This window comes from Schistocerca piceifrons, chromosome 4 (genome assembly GCF_021461385.2).
Source record: "Schistocerca piceifrons isolate TAMUIC-IGC-003096 chromosome 4, iqSchPice1.1, whole genome shotgun sequence".
NCBI classification, from domain to species: Eukaryota; Metazoa; Arthropoda; class Insecta; order Orthoptera; family Acrididae; genus Schistocerca; species Schistocerca piceifrons.
In genome coordinates, this window is record NC_060141.1 from 260,273,605 (window position 1) to 260,290,295 (window position 16,691).

The following is a 16,691-nucleotide window of genomic DNA, read 5'->3' on the forward strand; positions in this document are numbered from 1 at the left end:
GCCGTAATAACGGCCTTGATACGCCTGGGCATTGAGTCAAACAGTGCTTGGATGGCATGTACAGGTACAGCAGCCCATGCAGCTTCAACACCATACCACATTTCATCAAGAGTAGTGGCTGGCGTATTGTGACGAGCCAGTTGCTCGCCACCATTGACCAGACGTTTTCAATTGGTGAGATATCTGGAGAATGTGCTGGCCAGGGCAGCAGTCGAACATTTTCTGTATCCAGAAAGGCCCGTACAGGAACTGCAACTGCGGTCGTGCATTATCCTGCTGAACTGCAGGCTTTCACAGGGATCGAATGAAGGGTAGAGCCACGGGTCGTAACACATCTGAAATGTAACGTCCACTGTTGAAAGTGCCGTCAATGCGAACAAGAGGTGACCGAGAGGTGTAACCAATGGCATCCCATATCATCACGCCGGGTGATACACCAGTATGGCGATGACGAATACACGCTTCGAACGTGCGCTCACCGCGATGTCGCCAAACACGGATGCGACCATCATGATGCTGTAAACAGAACCTGGATTCATCTGAAAAAATGTTTTGCCATTCCTGCATCTAGGTTCGTCGTTGAGTACACCATCGCAGGCGCTCCTGTCTGTGATGCAGCGTCAAGGGTAATCGCAGCCATGGTCTCCGAGCTGATAGTCCATGCTGCTCCAAACGTCGTCGAACTGTTCGTGCAGATGGTTGTTGTCTTGCAAACGTCCCCATGTGTTGACTCAGGGATCGAGACGTGGCTGCACTATCCGTTACAGCCATGCGGATAAGATGCCTGTCATCTCGACTGCTAGTGATACGAGGCCGTTTGGATCCAGCACGGCGTTCCGTATTACCCTCCTGAACCAACCGATTCCATGTTCTGCTAAGAGTCATTGGATCTCGACCAACGCGAGTAGCAGTGTCGCGATACGATAAACTGCAATCGCGATAGGCTACAATCCGACCTTTATCAAAGTGGGAAACGTGATAGTACGCATTTCTCCTCCTTACACGAGGCACCACAACAACGTTTCACCAAGCAACGCCGGTCAACTGCTGTTTGTGTATGAGAAATCGGTTTGAAACTTTCCTCATGTCTGCACGTTGTAGGTGTCACCACCAGCGCCAACCTTGTGTGAATGCTCTGAAAAGCTAATCATTTGCATATCACAGCATCTTCTTCTTGTCGGTTAAAAATTTCGCGTCTGTAGCACGTCATCTTCGTGGTGTAGAAATTTTAATGGCCAGTAGTGTGTTCACTCTAATACAAGAGTTAGGCGAAGTGCTATTTTCATTCTTTGCTTCAGCCTCCATGTAGGAATCATAGACGTTTGAGACTTGAAAAGCACTCTGGAACCATATAGTTTCATTTGATTAAAGCACCTACGTCTGTGTTACATGCACGATCCTGGTTCTTTCGATGCTGGCGTGCCGTTCCATTACAGTTGGAGACCCTCTGCAATGCTGTTCTAGTTTAAGGGGAATGCCAGATAGGCTGAGGCGTGAGTGCGATTTTGGACTGAGCAGGGAGGCATGGTAGGGTAGGCCGTGCAGTTCTGCACAGCCACTGTGCCAGGGTTAGGGTGTTGTAGTGGTTAGCGTATTTGTCTAAAGAGCAGGAAACTCGGTTTCGAATCCCTCCCTAGGCACAAATTTTCATTTGTTGCTGCAGTCTGCATATATACGTAATTTTCAAATGTTTGCCTGTAACATGTACGTCCGTTATTTAAATAGACAACTGCCGTTGTAGCAGATTGGAACGACAACAATGTTCCATACTTGTTAACAATTTAAATAACACGCTGACGAGTATGGAGGGTTGTTCTCCTTCCAGTGTACTACAACAGTTGTTAAATGAGGGACGTACATTTTAAGACTCAGCACTTGAAAATGGCACAGTGCTGAGACCGCCTGATCGTGTGAAAGTAATAACTGTAGTTGTATTACAGCCAAAGTACAAAAAGGAATTGTCTTTTGATAAATTTATGGCTGTGATTTCCAATATCAAGTAACTTATTCAGGTATCAAATATCAAGGCTTGATGTGTCCCGTAGACATGTATAAGCTTCATTCATCTGCGTGGTAGATAGCTATGTCCTCATTCTAGCGTAATTGAAAGTATGCAAGTTGTAACGGGTGTAAGTGCAAATATTTCTCTTGGTGACTGAGGACCGTGCACTGAACAACATCACATCAGAATTTAATTCATCTGCAGACTAATAACTATAGCTATTATGAGTATTACGCTTTTAAGTTGGTTGGTACCTCCAAGCACATGCCGCAAGAGAAAGCCATTAATGCTTATTTTCCCCTGGACAGAAGGCCAGGTGTTGAAGTATGGATGTGTCGACGAAAAACGGTTGTTTATACTGATCGGCGTGGTCCACATAGTGGTGCAGTTACGACCGTGCTGAAAACATGTTGTAATAATTTGCAGGAATACTGTTAAGAGAGAGAGATGTGTGTAAATATAAAGGTATGACATATAAAAACATAGCCACTTGTACTCGTTAAACCTGTATGTGTGGCAGCGTCCGAGAAACTGCGATGTCGAGGTATCGCAATGACGAGGAAGTTAGTCCACGTTTACATGAGCGTTTGCCAGTATTATTCCTTAAATTCTAAATTCAACACACAATCAATCATTATTCTTCGAATGGATGGTTACAATAAAGCACTTCTCTATTCTGGCTTATTGAGCGGGAAAATGTAGAAACGTAAAATTTTTACTTGACGAAAGTGCAAAGAAAGAAATTCCAGAAACGAAATTTAAAGAGACCTTACTTACGATCCACGGACGACCAATCAGTAACATGAATGAGTCGATTTAGGTACTTATAGAGTATTCATTTAGGGTGGTGGTAGGATATCGTCTTTCTACCCGTATGGCATGTTTTACGGCATTAACTAATATTCTACGCTAGGCAGATATCGTGTGACAGTGTTCTAGATTAAGAACAACTTGCACAAAATACGATTACCTTTCGACTGTCATGTTGGACCTCAATAATAGTTAAACTGTTTTCTCGAAACCTTTATCTATCGATCTTTTCCGATAAATTGTTCACTGCTCCTCCACCTTTAATAATTCATTCTGTCCAGTTTACTTTCTGAAAGGCATTGCTCACGAAAGTTCCCAAAATTAATGTATCTCTCTTTCAAAACGATAGCTCAGTCAATGAACCGTTTTAGAAAATCAACACCAACGATTCAGATTCTGCAGCAACTACACACTACCAAAGGTCTTGGAAGTGGAACACTTCCTACGTGACGTTGCTAAGGTCCCAGCTTCCGACATCTTGGGCATCCATTTGTCCATATTAAGCAGTACGGTGTACGTCAAAGTCGCCAATAACGCGGTGTGCGAAAAAATACTTCGTGACACCAAACACGGACTACGCTTTTGCCACGCCGACGGGAATGTCGGTGCGGTCACTGTCGACCACGCACACTTGAGAATGCACAACATACGAGTTTTCGAACCAAATGGTTCAAATGGCTCTGAGCACTATGGGACTTAACATCTGTGGTCATCAGTCCCCTAGAACTTAGAACTACTTAAACCTAACTAACCTAAGGACATCACACACACCCATGCCCGAGGCAGGATTCGAACCTGCGACCGTAGCGGTCACGCGGTTCCAAACTGAAGTGCTTAGAACCGCACGGCCACACCGGTCGGCCAGTTTTCGAACCGTTCGAGCCCCCGGTGGAAGACATTATCGCGGCTTTCCGCTCCTATGGCACAGTACATGGCCACACTGCCGAACGCTGGGCGCAATTCCAAACGTACCCCGTGTAACCCAGACTATGACTGATCACCATTGATCTCCGCTGCCACGTGCCATCTTACCTGGAAATCAGCGTGTGCCGCGCGGTCGTAATATACGACGGGCAACCCAAGACCTGTTCCGGGTGCGGTAAAGAAGGTCACCTCAGCTCTGAGTGTCTTCAGCGACGAATCACCCAATTGCCAGCCGCTACCGTGGCGCTTCCGATTCCGACGATGGTTTTACCGATCACCTACGCATCGGCGCTCACTTCTCCTCCCACCAGCCGCCGCCCTTCGTACCATGTACCGGTTACCCTTCCTACTGCTACGGATACCGCCGGGGTCGACACATCGAGCTCACAACCTGACCCTACTCCGGCGCCTCTACCAACAGCGACGGCTTCCGATACCCACCCGCCCGATCATATGGACGCCTCTTCACTTATCGTTCTCGCGACAGCCTTCCTGCCAGAGCACCGCGACCCCCTTCCGTCTTCCGACACAGAGGGAAGAACACGCAAACAACGTTCACCTAAAAGGCGCAAAAGGAGGCGCCGTACGGTCTCGGAACGAGACGGATCACCTCCCCCTATGCTCCAGAGGCCGTCCGACCCGACGAGGCCTCGGAGAACCTGCACGACGACACGAATGACGACAACATTACGCCGACTGTGGCTGTGCCGCTGCCTACTCTGCTGGCTCGTCCAGGTGCACCTGAACCAATGGACTCCATCAATGCGACTGCCGCAGAGACGTCCTCCGCCCTACAACCGAAGTGGAACGTACGAACATCACAACGACAGCGCCTTCAATGGTGTGGAGTGACGAAGTCGACGAAGGCCCAGACCACACGCAGGGGACAGAGTTACCCCAGACGGAAGCCTAGTTACGCCGCCGATAACGCCGTCAGATGGCGTACGACATGACTCGCCGTTGCCTCGCCCCCCTTCACACCCCGCTGATGGGGTTCCCTTCCACGGCGGGGTACGGCTCCAAACCTACCGAGTAGCGACGATCAACACTAACACCATTAGCTCCCCCGTGAAATTAAACTGCTACGAGAGATGTTATGGGCATCGGACGTCGACATCGCACTACCACAGGAAGTACACTTGGCCACACTTCCAGACGTCGCGGGATATAACACTTATATTTCTCCTGGTGACCACCTGCGACACGGCGCAGCCATCTATGCCCGAGTGGCTGGTATCACATACCTTTCACCCGCCAGAGACATGGCAGTCACCGTCATGGGGACGCGTATTGTCAACATTTACGCTCCGTCAGGCTCCACCCGCAGATGTGACAGGGCACACTTCTATTCGGAAGAAATCGCCCCTTTGTTTCTTCGACGCTGTGACCATTACTTGCTTGGGGGTGATTTAATAGTATGCTGCACCATAAGGATCAATTACCCCACTACAGCACCTGTCACGAACTGCGTCTTGTTGTCCCTGAACTTCGACACGGCGATGCGCCTGGACATACTTACCAGATGAGTCACTCCCCGAGCCGCCTTGATAGGATTTATGTCTCTCGGGAACTCACACTTGTAACCCAAGGTGCAGAAATTTGACCCTTGGCCTTTTCGGACCACTGTGCCTACATCTGCAACATTCTCCTTCCCCAGAAAGTGGTCTGGCGTAGTCGTGCACCGTGGAAGCTAAGCACCTCCTATCTTCATGATCCTGAATGCCTTCATGGTGTTACCGAGGCATGGGCCACCTGTGAACGTCGCTTACCTAAGTACTGCTAGTAGTATTGCTACATCAAGTGTCGTAAGGCAGACAGGTCGGCACGCAGGCAGACATATAACCAGGACTGAACTCGCTAACTGAGAGTCTGATTGTTCCATCAAGTCTTGTCATGCTGACATCCATTGAGCGTAAGATGATAAGCACGCCGCATTGCGAAACATCTATGGGTACTACTGCCTTAAGTGCAATTGTTGACGAAACTGTACAACGTTAATTCAGTGTCAAAAACTTGTGTGTGAAACTTGTATCAGAGTAAGTCAAACATACAGTAACGGCCACTATTAATTATTTCCCACTTGTATATTATGTACGAAGTATCACAATGTTACTTACACATCTAAAAGTCCTCAAGAATATGTGATTTCCCTAAATCACTCCAGGCAAATGCCGGGATGGTTCCTTTGAAAGGGCAAGGCCGACTTCCTTCTCCATCCTTCCCTAATCCGATGAGACTGATGACCTCGCTGTTTGGTCTCTTCCCCCAAACCAACCAACCAACCAACCAACCTCAAGAATATGTTAGCAACGCAAAATGTGCAAGGTTTATGACAGTTATCACTTACACGCACACGCACATGCACATATCCGTCAAATTGATGTCTAAAACGTGATTGTGAACTGCTAAATATATGCTCCAGTGCTATTTTCATGCCTAAACACATGTGGATGTGTAAATGAAATGCTAAACAGGCAGCGAAACTTCTTATGGACTATAGCAAAAACAGCACATACTCTCTATAAATAGTTATAACGAAACGTTTGCTTGTGCAAGGTAGTCATGATTTAGTAATACATAGTTCTTAGAGGAGTTAACGCTTGTTTTAACAGTCTGAAAAAAGGTTGCATACGTGGAAGAGACCTTGAGACAATGGAAGATTTCAGATGGGTTATGTAATGGTAAGAGACCAATTTCAAAACCAGATTTAAGCTGTAAGATATTTCTGACCGTAATTTATTGGTTGTGGACACAAATTAAAATTGAAGAATTTGCTAAAATGTTGGAAATTAAGAAAATGAGACCTGGATAAGTTGAAAGAAACCGAGGCTCCTGAGAGTTTCGAAGGGAGCATTAGGCAACGATTGACTGAATTAGTAGGAAGAAATACAGCAGAAAACGAATAGGTAACTTTGAGAGATTACATAGTGAAGGCAGCAGTACTTCAAATTGGTAGAAAGACAAGGCCTACTAGCATTCCTTAGATGTGTAGGAGATACGAATTTAATTGATTAAAAGAGAAAATATAAAAATGCAGCAAATGAAGCAGACGAAAGGGAACACAAATGTCTAATCAATGAGATTAACGGGAAGTGCTAAACGGCTAAGCAAGAGTGGCTAGAGGACAAATGTACAGATGCACGTATAACTAGGAGAAAGGTGGATACTGCCCACAAGAAAATTAAAGTCTACTTTGGTGAAAACAGAATCAAATGTATGAAAGTCAAGAGCTCTGATGGTAAAACGGTACTAAGCAGGGAAAGGGAAGCTGAAAGTTGGAAGGAATATATAGAGGGGACATACAAGGGAAATGATATTTAAGGTAGTACTATAGAAAGCAAAGAGGAAGTACATGAAAATGATATGGGAGATATGATACTGTGATAAGAATTTGACACGTTACTGAAAGGCCTAAACCGAAACAAGGACCTCCGAGTAGACGATATTCCCTCGGAACTGCTGATTTCCTTGAGAGAGCCAGCCATGACCAAACTATGCTGTGTCTAAAATAAATCAATCAGGAGAAATATCGATAGACTTCAAGAAGAATGTAATGATTGCAGCTAGAAAGAAATGGGCTGCTGACGAGTGAGAATATTACGGAACTGTCACTCAGGCAGCATCCACCAGCCGACAAACAGCAGCAACAGGGAAGTAACCGATCTTGTGACGTTTAAGAGTTCCTAACAAGGAGCGAATTATTTAGTCACACTTGTGTGCTTTGGTACTTCAGTTTTCGAATTTCTGCCTGCTAATTTAATATTAGTAGAAACATTAATTGCGTTTTCATTTGTGTTGGAAAGTAATTGATTTCGTGACTTTTGCAAGTTGCTAACCAGGAGCGAATAATTTAGTCTCACCTGCATGTTAATCTAATTTACTAAACACAGTTCTTGCGTTTTTGTCAGTGTATACAGTAGAGTTCCGCAGCGTGTGTCGATAGCCGTTTGTTTGTGTAGTGTACTTTTTCAGTCTTTAGTATAGACAGGGTCTGTGATTGGTGTACGTGGATACGAGCTGAGTTGGTGAAACTTTGCTATCAACTCCAGGATGTGTTGGTTTCGGTTACACAGCTTGAGGCTGAAGTGGATGGGCATCACTGTTGTGGACCAGCCATAAGGATCCAACGGACGTTCATTACGTCCCCCGAGTCCGCCGATCGGTTAGCACCGGTGACCAGCGCAGTTATTGCTCGCATTCCGGAGTGGTAGTTCGTATTGGGGCGTGGCAGGCTGCGAAAGACGTCCTAGGGGGCCGAACTTAGGCTGTCCCGGTTAGTCTGACAAACAGGTTCCAGGCGCTACGTGTAGCTGACAATTATCCTCAGCAAGATGCAGTTGATTGTCCTATTTCAGAGGAAACCTCTGCAGTCACAGAGGGTGGTATTATTGGTACCTGGGGGCTCCAATTTTAGGCAGGTTGTGGGACCCCTTAGAGACATGGCTGCCGAGGACGGGAAAAAGCCAATGAGCACTGATTGCGTGTGAGTTTCGTATAGGAGGTGAATTTCGAGTTTTAGTTACTGTAATCGTAAATTCAGGCAGATTGTAGCGCAGTCGTTAGGGATTTGTACAGGTTGGTTCATACATTCTTTGCGTGTTTCTCTTGCGTTATCTAGGCACGGACTCGTGTTTCAGTAACAGTTGTTCAACATCGATTAGAATGGACAGGGACTGTGATTGCTGTGTTCGGATGAAGGCTGAGTTGACATCCCTTCGCTCACAGCTGCCGGCGGCGCTGACTTCGGTTGTGCAGCTTGAGGCTGTTGCCAATGGGCACGACTATGGGGAGCCGGACTTGGGTATCAGGGGGATGTCAACCTTGTCCCGTCTGTCCCCAGATCGGTCTGCCGCTGTGCTTGCCCCGTTTGCTGCCCGCAGTGGGGCTGAGCCCTCGCCTATAGTTGATTGGGAGGTCGTTCCAAGGCGTGGCAGCCAGCGAAAGACGTCCTTGGAGGCTGATCAGAAAGCCTCCCAGGTGCGTCTGACAAACAGGTTTCAGGTACTGTCTCTGGCTGAGCCAGATGCAACTGCCTGCCCTGTTTCAGAGGATGATTCTCAGCCTTCAAGGTCTGGGCAATCGCAGAGGGTGGGCTTATTGGTAGTTGGGAGCTCCAATGTTAGGTGCGTAATGGGGCCCCTTAGGGATATGGCGGCTAAGGAGGGGAAGAAATGCAGTGTGCACTCCGTGTGCATCCCGGGTGGAGTCATTCCTGATGTGGATGGGGTCCTTCCGGATGCCATGAAGAGCACAGGGTACAGCCAACTGCAAGTGGTGGTAGTCCTCGGTACCAGTGATGTGTGTTGCTTTGGATCGTAAGAGATCCTCTCTGGTTTTCAGCACCTATCTGAAGTGGTAAAGGCTGCCAGTTGAAAGCAGTCGATTGCGGACTTCTGGTACAGAGCCGAGTGGAGGATCTGCTTCATAGGCTCGGACAGTCCTGTACCATGCAGGCAGCAGATTCCTCGACCTGCGCAATAGTATGGTGGGGTTTCGGGTACCGATAAATAGGTCAGGAGTCCATTACATGCGGGTAGCGGAGCTGTGTGGCGTGGGTTGGGCGGCTTTGTAGGTTCAAGGATCTCGGTGAAACACAAAAAGGGCTTCAGTCTGAAATGGAGCATATCGAACACAGGAAGAACGTAGATCTATGATCCATCGTTATAATAGTTGTAAACTGTCGTAGCTGCGTTGGGAAAGTACCAGAGCGCCAAAGCTAAAAGAAAGCACTGATGCTCAAATTGTTAAAGGCATTAAATGCTGGCTAAAGCCGGAGATAAGTTCAGCCGAAATCTGAAACCAATACCTTGAAGCCAGCCTATTTCAGAATAAAATTTTCTGATCCTCAAAGCCGATTTCTTTGAGACTTTTGGGAAACCGCGTCGGACAGCTTTAATGAATTGATGTCCAGCCCTGATCTATGTATGGAGAATACTAAAGAGCGCAGAACAGTTCGCGAAGTCCCCCCCCCCCCCTCCCCTATTGTCAGTCACTTGCACTGTAGCACGCACTGCGTCCCTCCCACCCCCATACCACACACACACACACACACACACACACACACACAGAGTGCTTCCAGCGCGGGGAGTACTTGGGCGGTCGCTGGCCGCGCAGTGTAGCAGGCGGGCGGCTGCCGTTAACCTGCGCCTCCAGGAGGCGCGCCGCCATGAAAGATGGAGCAGGCGAGTGCTCAGCAGGGCTGCATTATTGATGGCGGCCGGCCGCTGGCTCCCCGGCGTCCACTCGCCACACGTGCCCGCCAGACCTCTGGGATCCCCAAACCTCCACACCGTCCGTACCGCCGACGCTGACCGGCCCCGTACGCACGCTTTCACTTATTAAGCGGCACCCTCCGGTCTCCGTTGGTACCTGCACCAGCCCACCCACAGGGAACAGTCGTTTATGTCTAAATTTTACGCCCCATTTCTGTACGGCAAATGTCAACTTCAAAGTTTTAAAAATCGGCTTAGCGTCCCCGGGAGATGAAAAGCTCAAACCGAATTCAGCGACTTCAGCTCGACGAGAAAGAGGGTCCACCAGTTTCCCCAGGTGTGCCATATCCAGCTGAAGCCACTGATTGATAATTGGATCCCTCGGAGATATCACACGGCGGGGTTGTGGATTGCTACGTTTCGTCCGTGTTTCGAATGGTATTACGATGGCGTCAGTTGCCAGCTGTTGATGGTGTGAACACTTCTAGTAGCTACGTTACTATCAGTTTTGCACAAAGTGTTTCTTTTATATCCGATTTGCAGTGCAGTTCACGACTCGGACATTTATATACGTCGTGTAACACCTCTTACAGTACAAACGAGAAAGCTTATGTAATGTTATAAAGCATAGGATCCTTTATTGTATGATTATAAGGATCCTTTATTGTATGATTATATGATAGCGGAACAAACACTGGTAGCAGTTACTTCTGTAAAATATCTGGGAGTATGCGTGCGGAACGATTTGAAGTGGAATGATCATATAAAATTAATTGTTGGGAAGGCGGGTGCCAGGTTGAGATTCACTGAGAGAGTTCTTAGAAAATGTAGTCCATCAACAAAGGAGGTGGCTTAGCGTTACGGAGATGTTTAGCAAACTCAAGTGGCAGACTCTGCAAGAGAGGCGCTCTGCGTCGCGGTGTAGCTTGCTGTCCAGGTCTCGAGAGGGTGCGTTTCTGGATGAGGTATAGAATATGTTGCTCCCCCCTACTTATACCTCTCGAGGAGATCACGAATGTAAAATTAGAGAGATTCGAGCGCGCACGGAGGCTTTCCGGCAATCGTGCTTCCCGCGAACCATATGCGACTGGAACAGGAAAGGGAGGTAATGACAGTGGCACGTAAAGTGCCCTCCCCCACACACCGTTGGGTGGCTTCCGGAGTATAAATGTAGATGTAGATGTCGATGTAGATAATGTCCGGAGATGGCAACATAGCCATGAAGAGACAGGATATCAAAATTTAACAATTGCTTTACTAGCAGACTTAGCGTTTGGAAGTTTGAATGAGTGCACTCTATTGTAGAGTATGTATGTGAAAAAAAACATCGAAAACAGAATTACAACTTCCCTTACGCATCCAAATTTTTCTATTTTTTTGCCATTTTACTCGTTCAAGAAATAAGAGTTACGGTAGGCAAATGTAACAGTGCCAAATACTTATTTACATTCCCTTGCTCCTGTTGCAGGTTACGATTAGCCGACTGAAATACACACAGGCAACGTCCCTACTTTGACCCCGTTCCATGTCTCATACATATACAGGCGATAAGAGTACTGTGTGTTACAAGCGTACTCAAAAGCTGTTCACAGCCCTGTCTTTCGTGAATGAAAGAGTATTCGTGTTCAAGAATGACAAATTGCAATACATTGTTTTTGGTTGCCTCTGACTGCGCTGTCTTGGCAGCAGGATACTGAAAACTTCCTTAATAAAACTTTCCGCGTTTTCTGCCGCGATTGCCATCTGTTGAGTATATTGACCGAACTCTAAAAGAATCCCAAAGCTACGAAGATCTTTCCCAGTTATCGAGGTTACTGATGCGCGGGTGGCGTGTTGCTTCCTGAATACCTAAATGTCAAGTTCATTGCTTGTCTCGCTACTGTCAAACAGTATATCAGCGTGAACGGTTCAGGTATATTCTCCACACGCGAGAAGTCGTTTTTACTCTATTTCCTTCATTTATTATAACGTTAAGTATAGTAATAGGAATAGAGCAATCTGTTCTCGTTTCAATGCAGTGGCGATGTGAACACTTATAAATTTACCGGAAACTCGACAACTTGAATGTACAGGTGATATTTATGCTCGTTCTTTACACTTTCAGCATAAGAAAATATAAAGTGACACTCGTTAAATATTACATCCGGCTGTTACTAAGAATTAATTCAAATGTAATTCGTGTGAGATAGTGCACCTGTTTGACTCTTCTCTTTCTCCTTAAAAATACGAACACATTTGACGAAAACATATTATCCTGTACGTAGGAGTTCAACAAACAACGTTGTTGTTGTTGTTGTTGTCATTCATGGAGGCATATGAATGTTCAGTCTCCGTGTTCTAAGCGAGACGGTGCGAAGTCTTGTAGAGGGGCTTCGACGTTCCTCGTTACGTACACCTGCCCAGGAGGACGAGAGGCGTTGTTATCGACTTTAGTCATAACAACTTCCCACCTATCAGCTAGCCTGTAGTTTGCAGATATTATACCTCAGGGAATGTTGTGTTATACATGTTACGCGGACGCAGTCCAGGCTGTCCCAGCAATTACTAAGCGAAATGGTACACCTAGAAATAGCTTTGGAAACTACATTGATGAAACTTCCATGAAGATTTCCAAAGAGAAAACCTCCGTTTGAGGATTTTGGTTCCATAACTTCAGTGAGGTCCACAACAGAAGGATCAAGTGAAAAATAGGACGACAACACCAATGAAGAGCTCTGAGAATGGATAGACATTTCAAAAAAATAAAATAAAGAGAGAGAGAGAGAATAAATGCAGCAACTTATTTGTTTCCTTTTAATTTACCTATTTCATTTTGAATGGTGCACTTTTTCTGTACTGAATAATAGCTTGTCTAGCTATTAGCTGATCCGCACTGCGTACTGAAATCAGTGCTTCAGTTAATATTCTGTATACGAATAACTGTGTTTCTGCATTGAGACAGTTGAAGATGGGCGTAACCAAGAAAGGCATTCTGCCGATATAATTTGAAACAAATGCGTGGATCGCTCGTGTATAAATCAAGTTAATGGAATTCAGAGTCACAGTGTACACTTACCATCACCATGTTAAAAATTATTTACGAGTAGCGGACAAATGCTGTCAGAACTACAGAATACATGTCCACGACGACTGAGTTCGTAAAAGGCCAATTAACACACCCGTGCCCCTCAAAATCGAATTAGTGATCCATATCATTGCAGCAAGGCGTTGTATAGTGATTGACAGAAAGGAAGTCATGCCAATATTGGTGACTTTTTGTCCTGTTCCTATCGAATATGTGGCGAGGGAAAAGTGACTGCATAATGCAGCATAATGTTGGACAGTCTGTCTTGGTAAACGGTTCTCCAAATTTTGGAAGAACAGCGTCGCTTTCTCTTCAGAGAAAATTAAACTGAAGATATTTTTTCAGAAAACTGTAGTAAATCGCAAGGCTGGTAATACAAGAGGATCTTTATAATACTGCTTCATAATACGATAAATTTTGCAAGTTCTTATATGTTAAAGATCTACGTCCAAGAGCTATGTTGCATGCATTTTATAAATAGATATTTAGGAAGTTATGTAACGATATGTTGCAATAAGTTCGCTCCCTGTGTGTTTTACATATTTCTGTGCGTTGAAGCCTCTGGGGGGAATGAAGTGGGGAAGCCAGTGGGCATTCTAGCGAGATTCTCTCCTGGAAATGTAGAATCTGTAGTAGAAATAAGTTGATAGAGGAGCAGGAGCGTAAGATCTGTGTCCTTCAGGTGCAGTTACAATGCGCAAAGAAGGAACTAGATAGGTTGAGGTGGGTGAAGGGTGGTGGGGAATGGGAACTGGCAGTAGGCAAGAGGACAGCTAGGAGGAGGAGGTATTCAGACAGTTGTACTTTGCATACATGCTATAGATTTGGCCAACTGTCAGAGTTGTGTGGAGAGGAGCCCCCTGTAGCTGTAGATGTATGGAACATGCAGCAGTCCTCAGCAGTTAGGAGGCCTAGGCCAGTTGCAAAGTCTAACAGAAAGAAGAAGGTTCTGCTGCTAGGTAGCTCTCACGGTAGAGGTGTGGGACAGCAGTTGCAGGAAGTGTTGGGAAGTGAGTACCAGGTCACCAGCATTGTGAAGCCGAGTGCAGGGTTGGCTCAGGTGACTGACAGCATAGGGGAGTTATGTAGGAATTTTACGAAGGAGGATCTGATAGTGATAGTGGGTAGAGCAGGGAACAGTCTTGATAGGGACGGGAAATATGATGTAAGTGGTGACCAGGTAAAGATAGCTACTCAAACTGGTGGCACTAATGTGCATTTCGTGCAACTGTTTCAGCGTCATGATCGGCCTCATCTTAATGTGGCTGTTAGGCTCGTTAACATGGGGCTCGAGAGGCCGCTGATGCCATGGGTCACTTTTCAGTGGCACCAGCTGGGTGTATCAGTAGATCGGGTTTCACTAGGCATGGCCTAGGTATGGGAGGGGGAGGCTGGCAAAGCTTACAGGTGACAGTGTAGTGAGTGGTGGTGGGATCACTCATGGAAAAATTCCTATAGTATTTGGTGTTAGAGCTGCACGTTTTTTAAATTGAAGTCAGCTGATTGATATACCTGCTTAAAGGACGTCCCTCTAACTAGGGGATCACCTTCAGAAGATGTCATGTTTCCAATTAGAGAAGGAATTAGCATATTTTATCAAAATGTAAGAGGTGTTAGAGATAAAGTTGGTGAACTGCTTATGGATGTTGACTCTGAAATTATTGGTATATCGGAGCACCACTTAAATAATTTGACATTTCAGAGGATTCTCTTACCAGGATACAGATCAGCTGGTTGTTTTTAAAGGAATTCCTTGTGGGGTGAGGGAGTGGCTATGTATGTGGAAAACAGTATTCCATTTGAGTCCATAGACGTATTACGACACTGCGCTGAAGAGATATTTGAATGTTGTCCAGGGGCAGCTGAATTTAGTGAACCTAAACTTCTAATTGTTGTTGTTCATAGGTCCTCTAACTCCGACTTCAGAGAATTTTTGCTCAAGCTGGAAGAGGTTCTTCATTCACTTTGTAAGAAGTACCAGAAATAAGATATATGTGGTGACTTCAATATAAATTTTGTATGTGGTGGTGCAAGAAAAAGTATGTTGGTAGGTCTCCTAAATTCATGTGATCTGATGCAGACTGTGTTTTTTCCATCTACGGTACAGGGGAACAGTAGCACAGACATAGATAATATTTTTATTCATTCTTCGTTACTAGATGGGCATTCTCTTAGTAAAAGGGTGAATGGCCTTTCAGACCATGATGCACAAATGTTAACACTAAAAGACTTTTGTACTCAAACAAATGTCACATATAATTACGAACAATGTATGAAAGTTAATCCAACAGCAAGAGAGAGTTTTTTAAACCTTGTCAAGGAACAAGAGTGGAATGATGTTTATAGTGCCGGTAACACAAATGGTAAATATAATGCTTTCCTTAACACATTTATCATGCTTTTTGAGAGTTGCTTTCCATTATAACGTTCTGACCGGGGCACATGCAGTAATAGGCAGCTCAGGTGGCTGACTAGTGGGGTAAGGATATCATGTAGCACAAAGCGCAAATTATATCAAAATGTTAGAAACAGTCACAATCAAGCTACAGTAGCCCATTACAAACAGTATCGTAAGGTGCTTAAAAATGTTATTAGGAAGACAAAGAGTATGTGGTATGCAAATAGAATAGCTAATTCACAGGATAAAACTAAAACCATATGGTCGGTTGTGAAGGAAGTGTCTGGTCAACAGCACAAGGCCGACGATATAGAGTCAGTTCGTAGTAAAAATAATTCTGTTACTGATAAATCAAATATACGTACAGTATTTAATAATCATTTTCTGAGCATTGCTGGTGAATTAAATAAAAATTTAATTTCTTCACGGAATCCTATAACTATCTTGTCAAATGCCTTTCCGAGATTGATGTCTGAAATACGCCTCTGTGATACAGACAAGGGGAAATTGAGTCAATAATTAAATCACTGAAGACTAAGGACTCTCATGGATATGATGGAGTGCCTAGCAGAATATTAAAGAACTGTGCTGGATACGTTGTCCCTGTATTTAACCATATTTATAATTTTTGCCTTAGGAATGGTCAGTTTCCTGTGCGATTAAAGTACTCAGTAGTAAAGCCGCTCTATAAAAAGAGAGAAAGCGATAATGTAGACAATTTTAGACCTATTTCTATGCCATCAGTGTTGGCTAAAGTTACTGAAAAAGTTGTGTATGTAAGGATAATTGATCATTTTATATCACTCGATTTGCTTTGAAATGTACAGTTCAGCTTTAGAAGCCGTTTAACAACTGCAAATGCTATATTCTCTTTTCTCTGTGAGGTACTGGATGGGTTAAACAAAAGGTTTCGAATGCTAGGCATATTTTTTTATTTAACTAAGGCATTTGATTGCGTTGATCACAAAATATTGCTCCAGAAGTTGGACCATTACGGAATACGGGGATTAGCTCATAATTGGTTCACCTCTTACTTTAGAAACAGACAGCAAAACGTCATCAATCAAAATGTTGAGAATGACTGTGATGTAGTGTGTGACTGGGGTACAGTCAAGTGGGGGGTGCCCCAGGAATCAGTGATGGGGCCACGCCACTTCCTTATTTGTATAAATGATATGCCCTCTAGTATTACAGGTAACTCTAAAATATTTCTGTTTGCTGATGACACCAGCTTGGTATAAAGGATGTTGTGTGCAACATTGGCTCGGTTTCAAATAGTGC

The 16,691-nt window shown here is 45.1% G+C and overlaps 1 protein-coding gene across 1 annotated transcript in view; it reads right to left on the reverse strand.

The window, feature by feature from the left end:
- Positions 1-16,691, reverse strand: part of LOC124795774 (sodium/potassium/calcium exchanger Nckx30C) — a 625,575-nt gene that overhangs the window by 343,372 nt on the left and 265,512 nt on the right. The gene's annotated exons all lie outside the window — the stretch shown is intronic.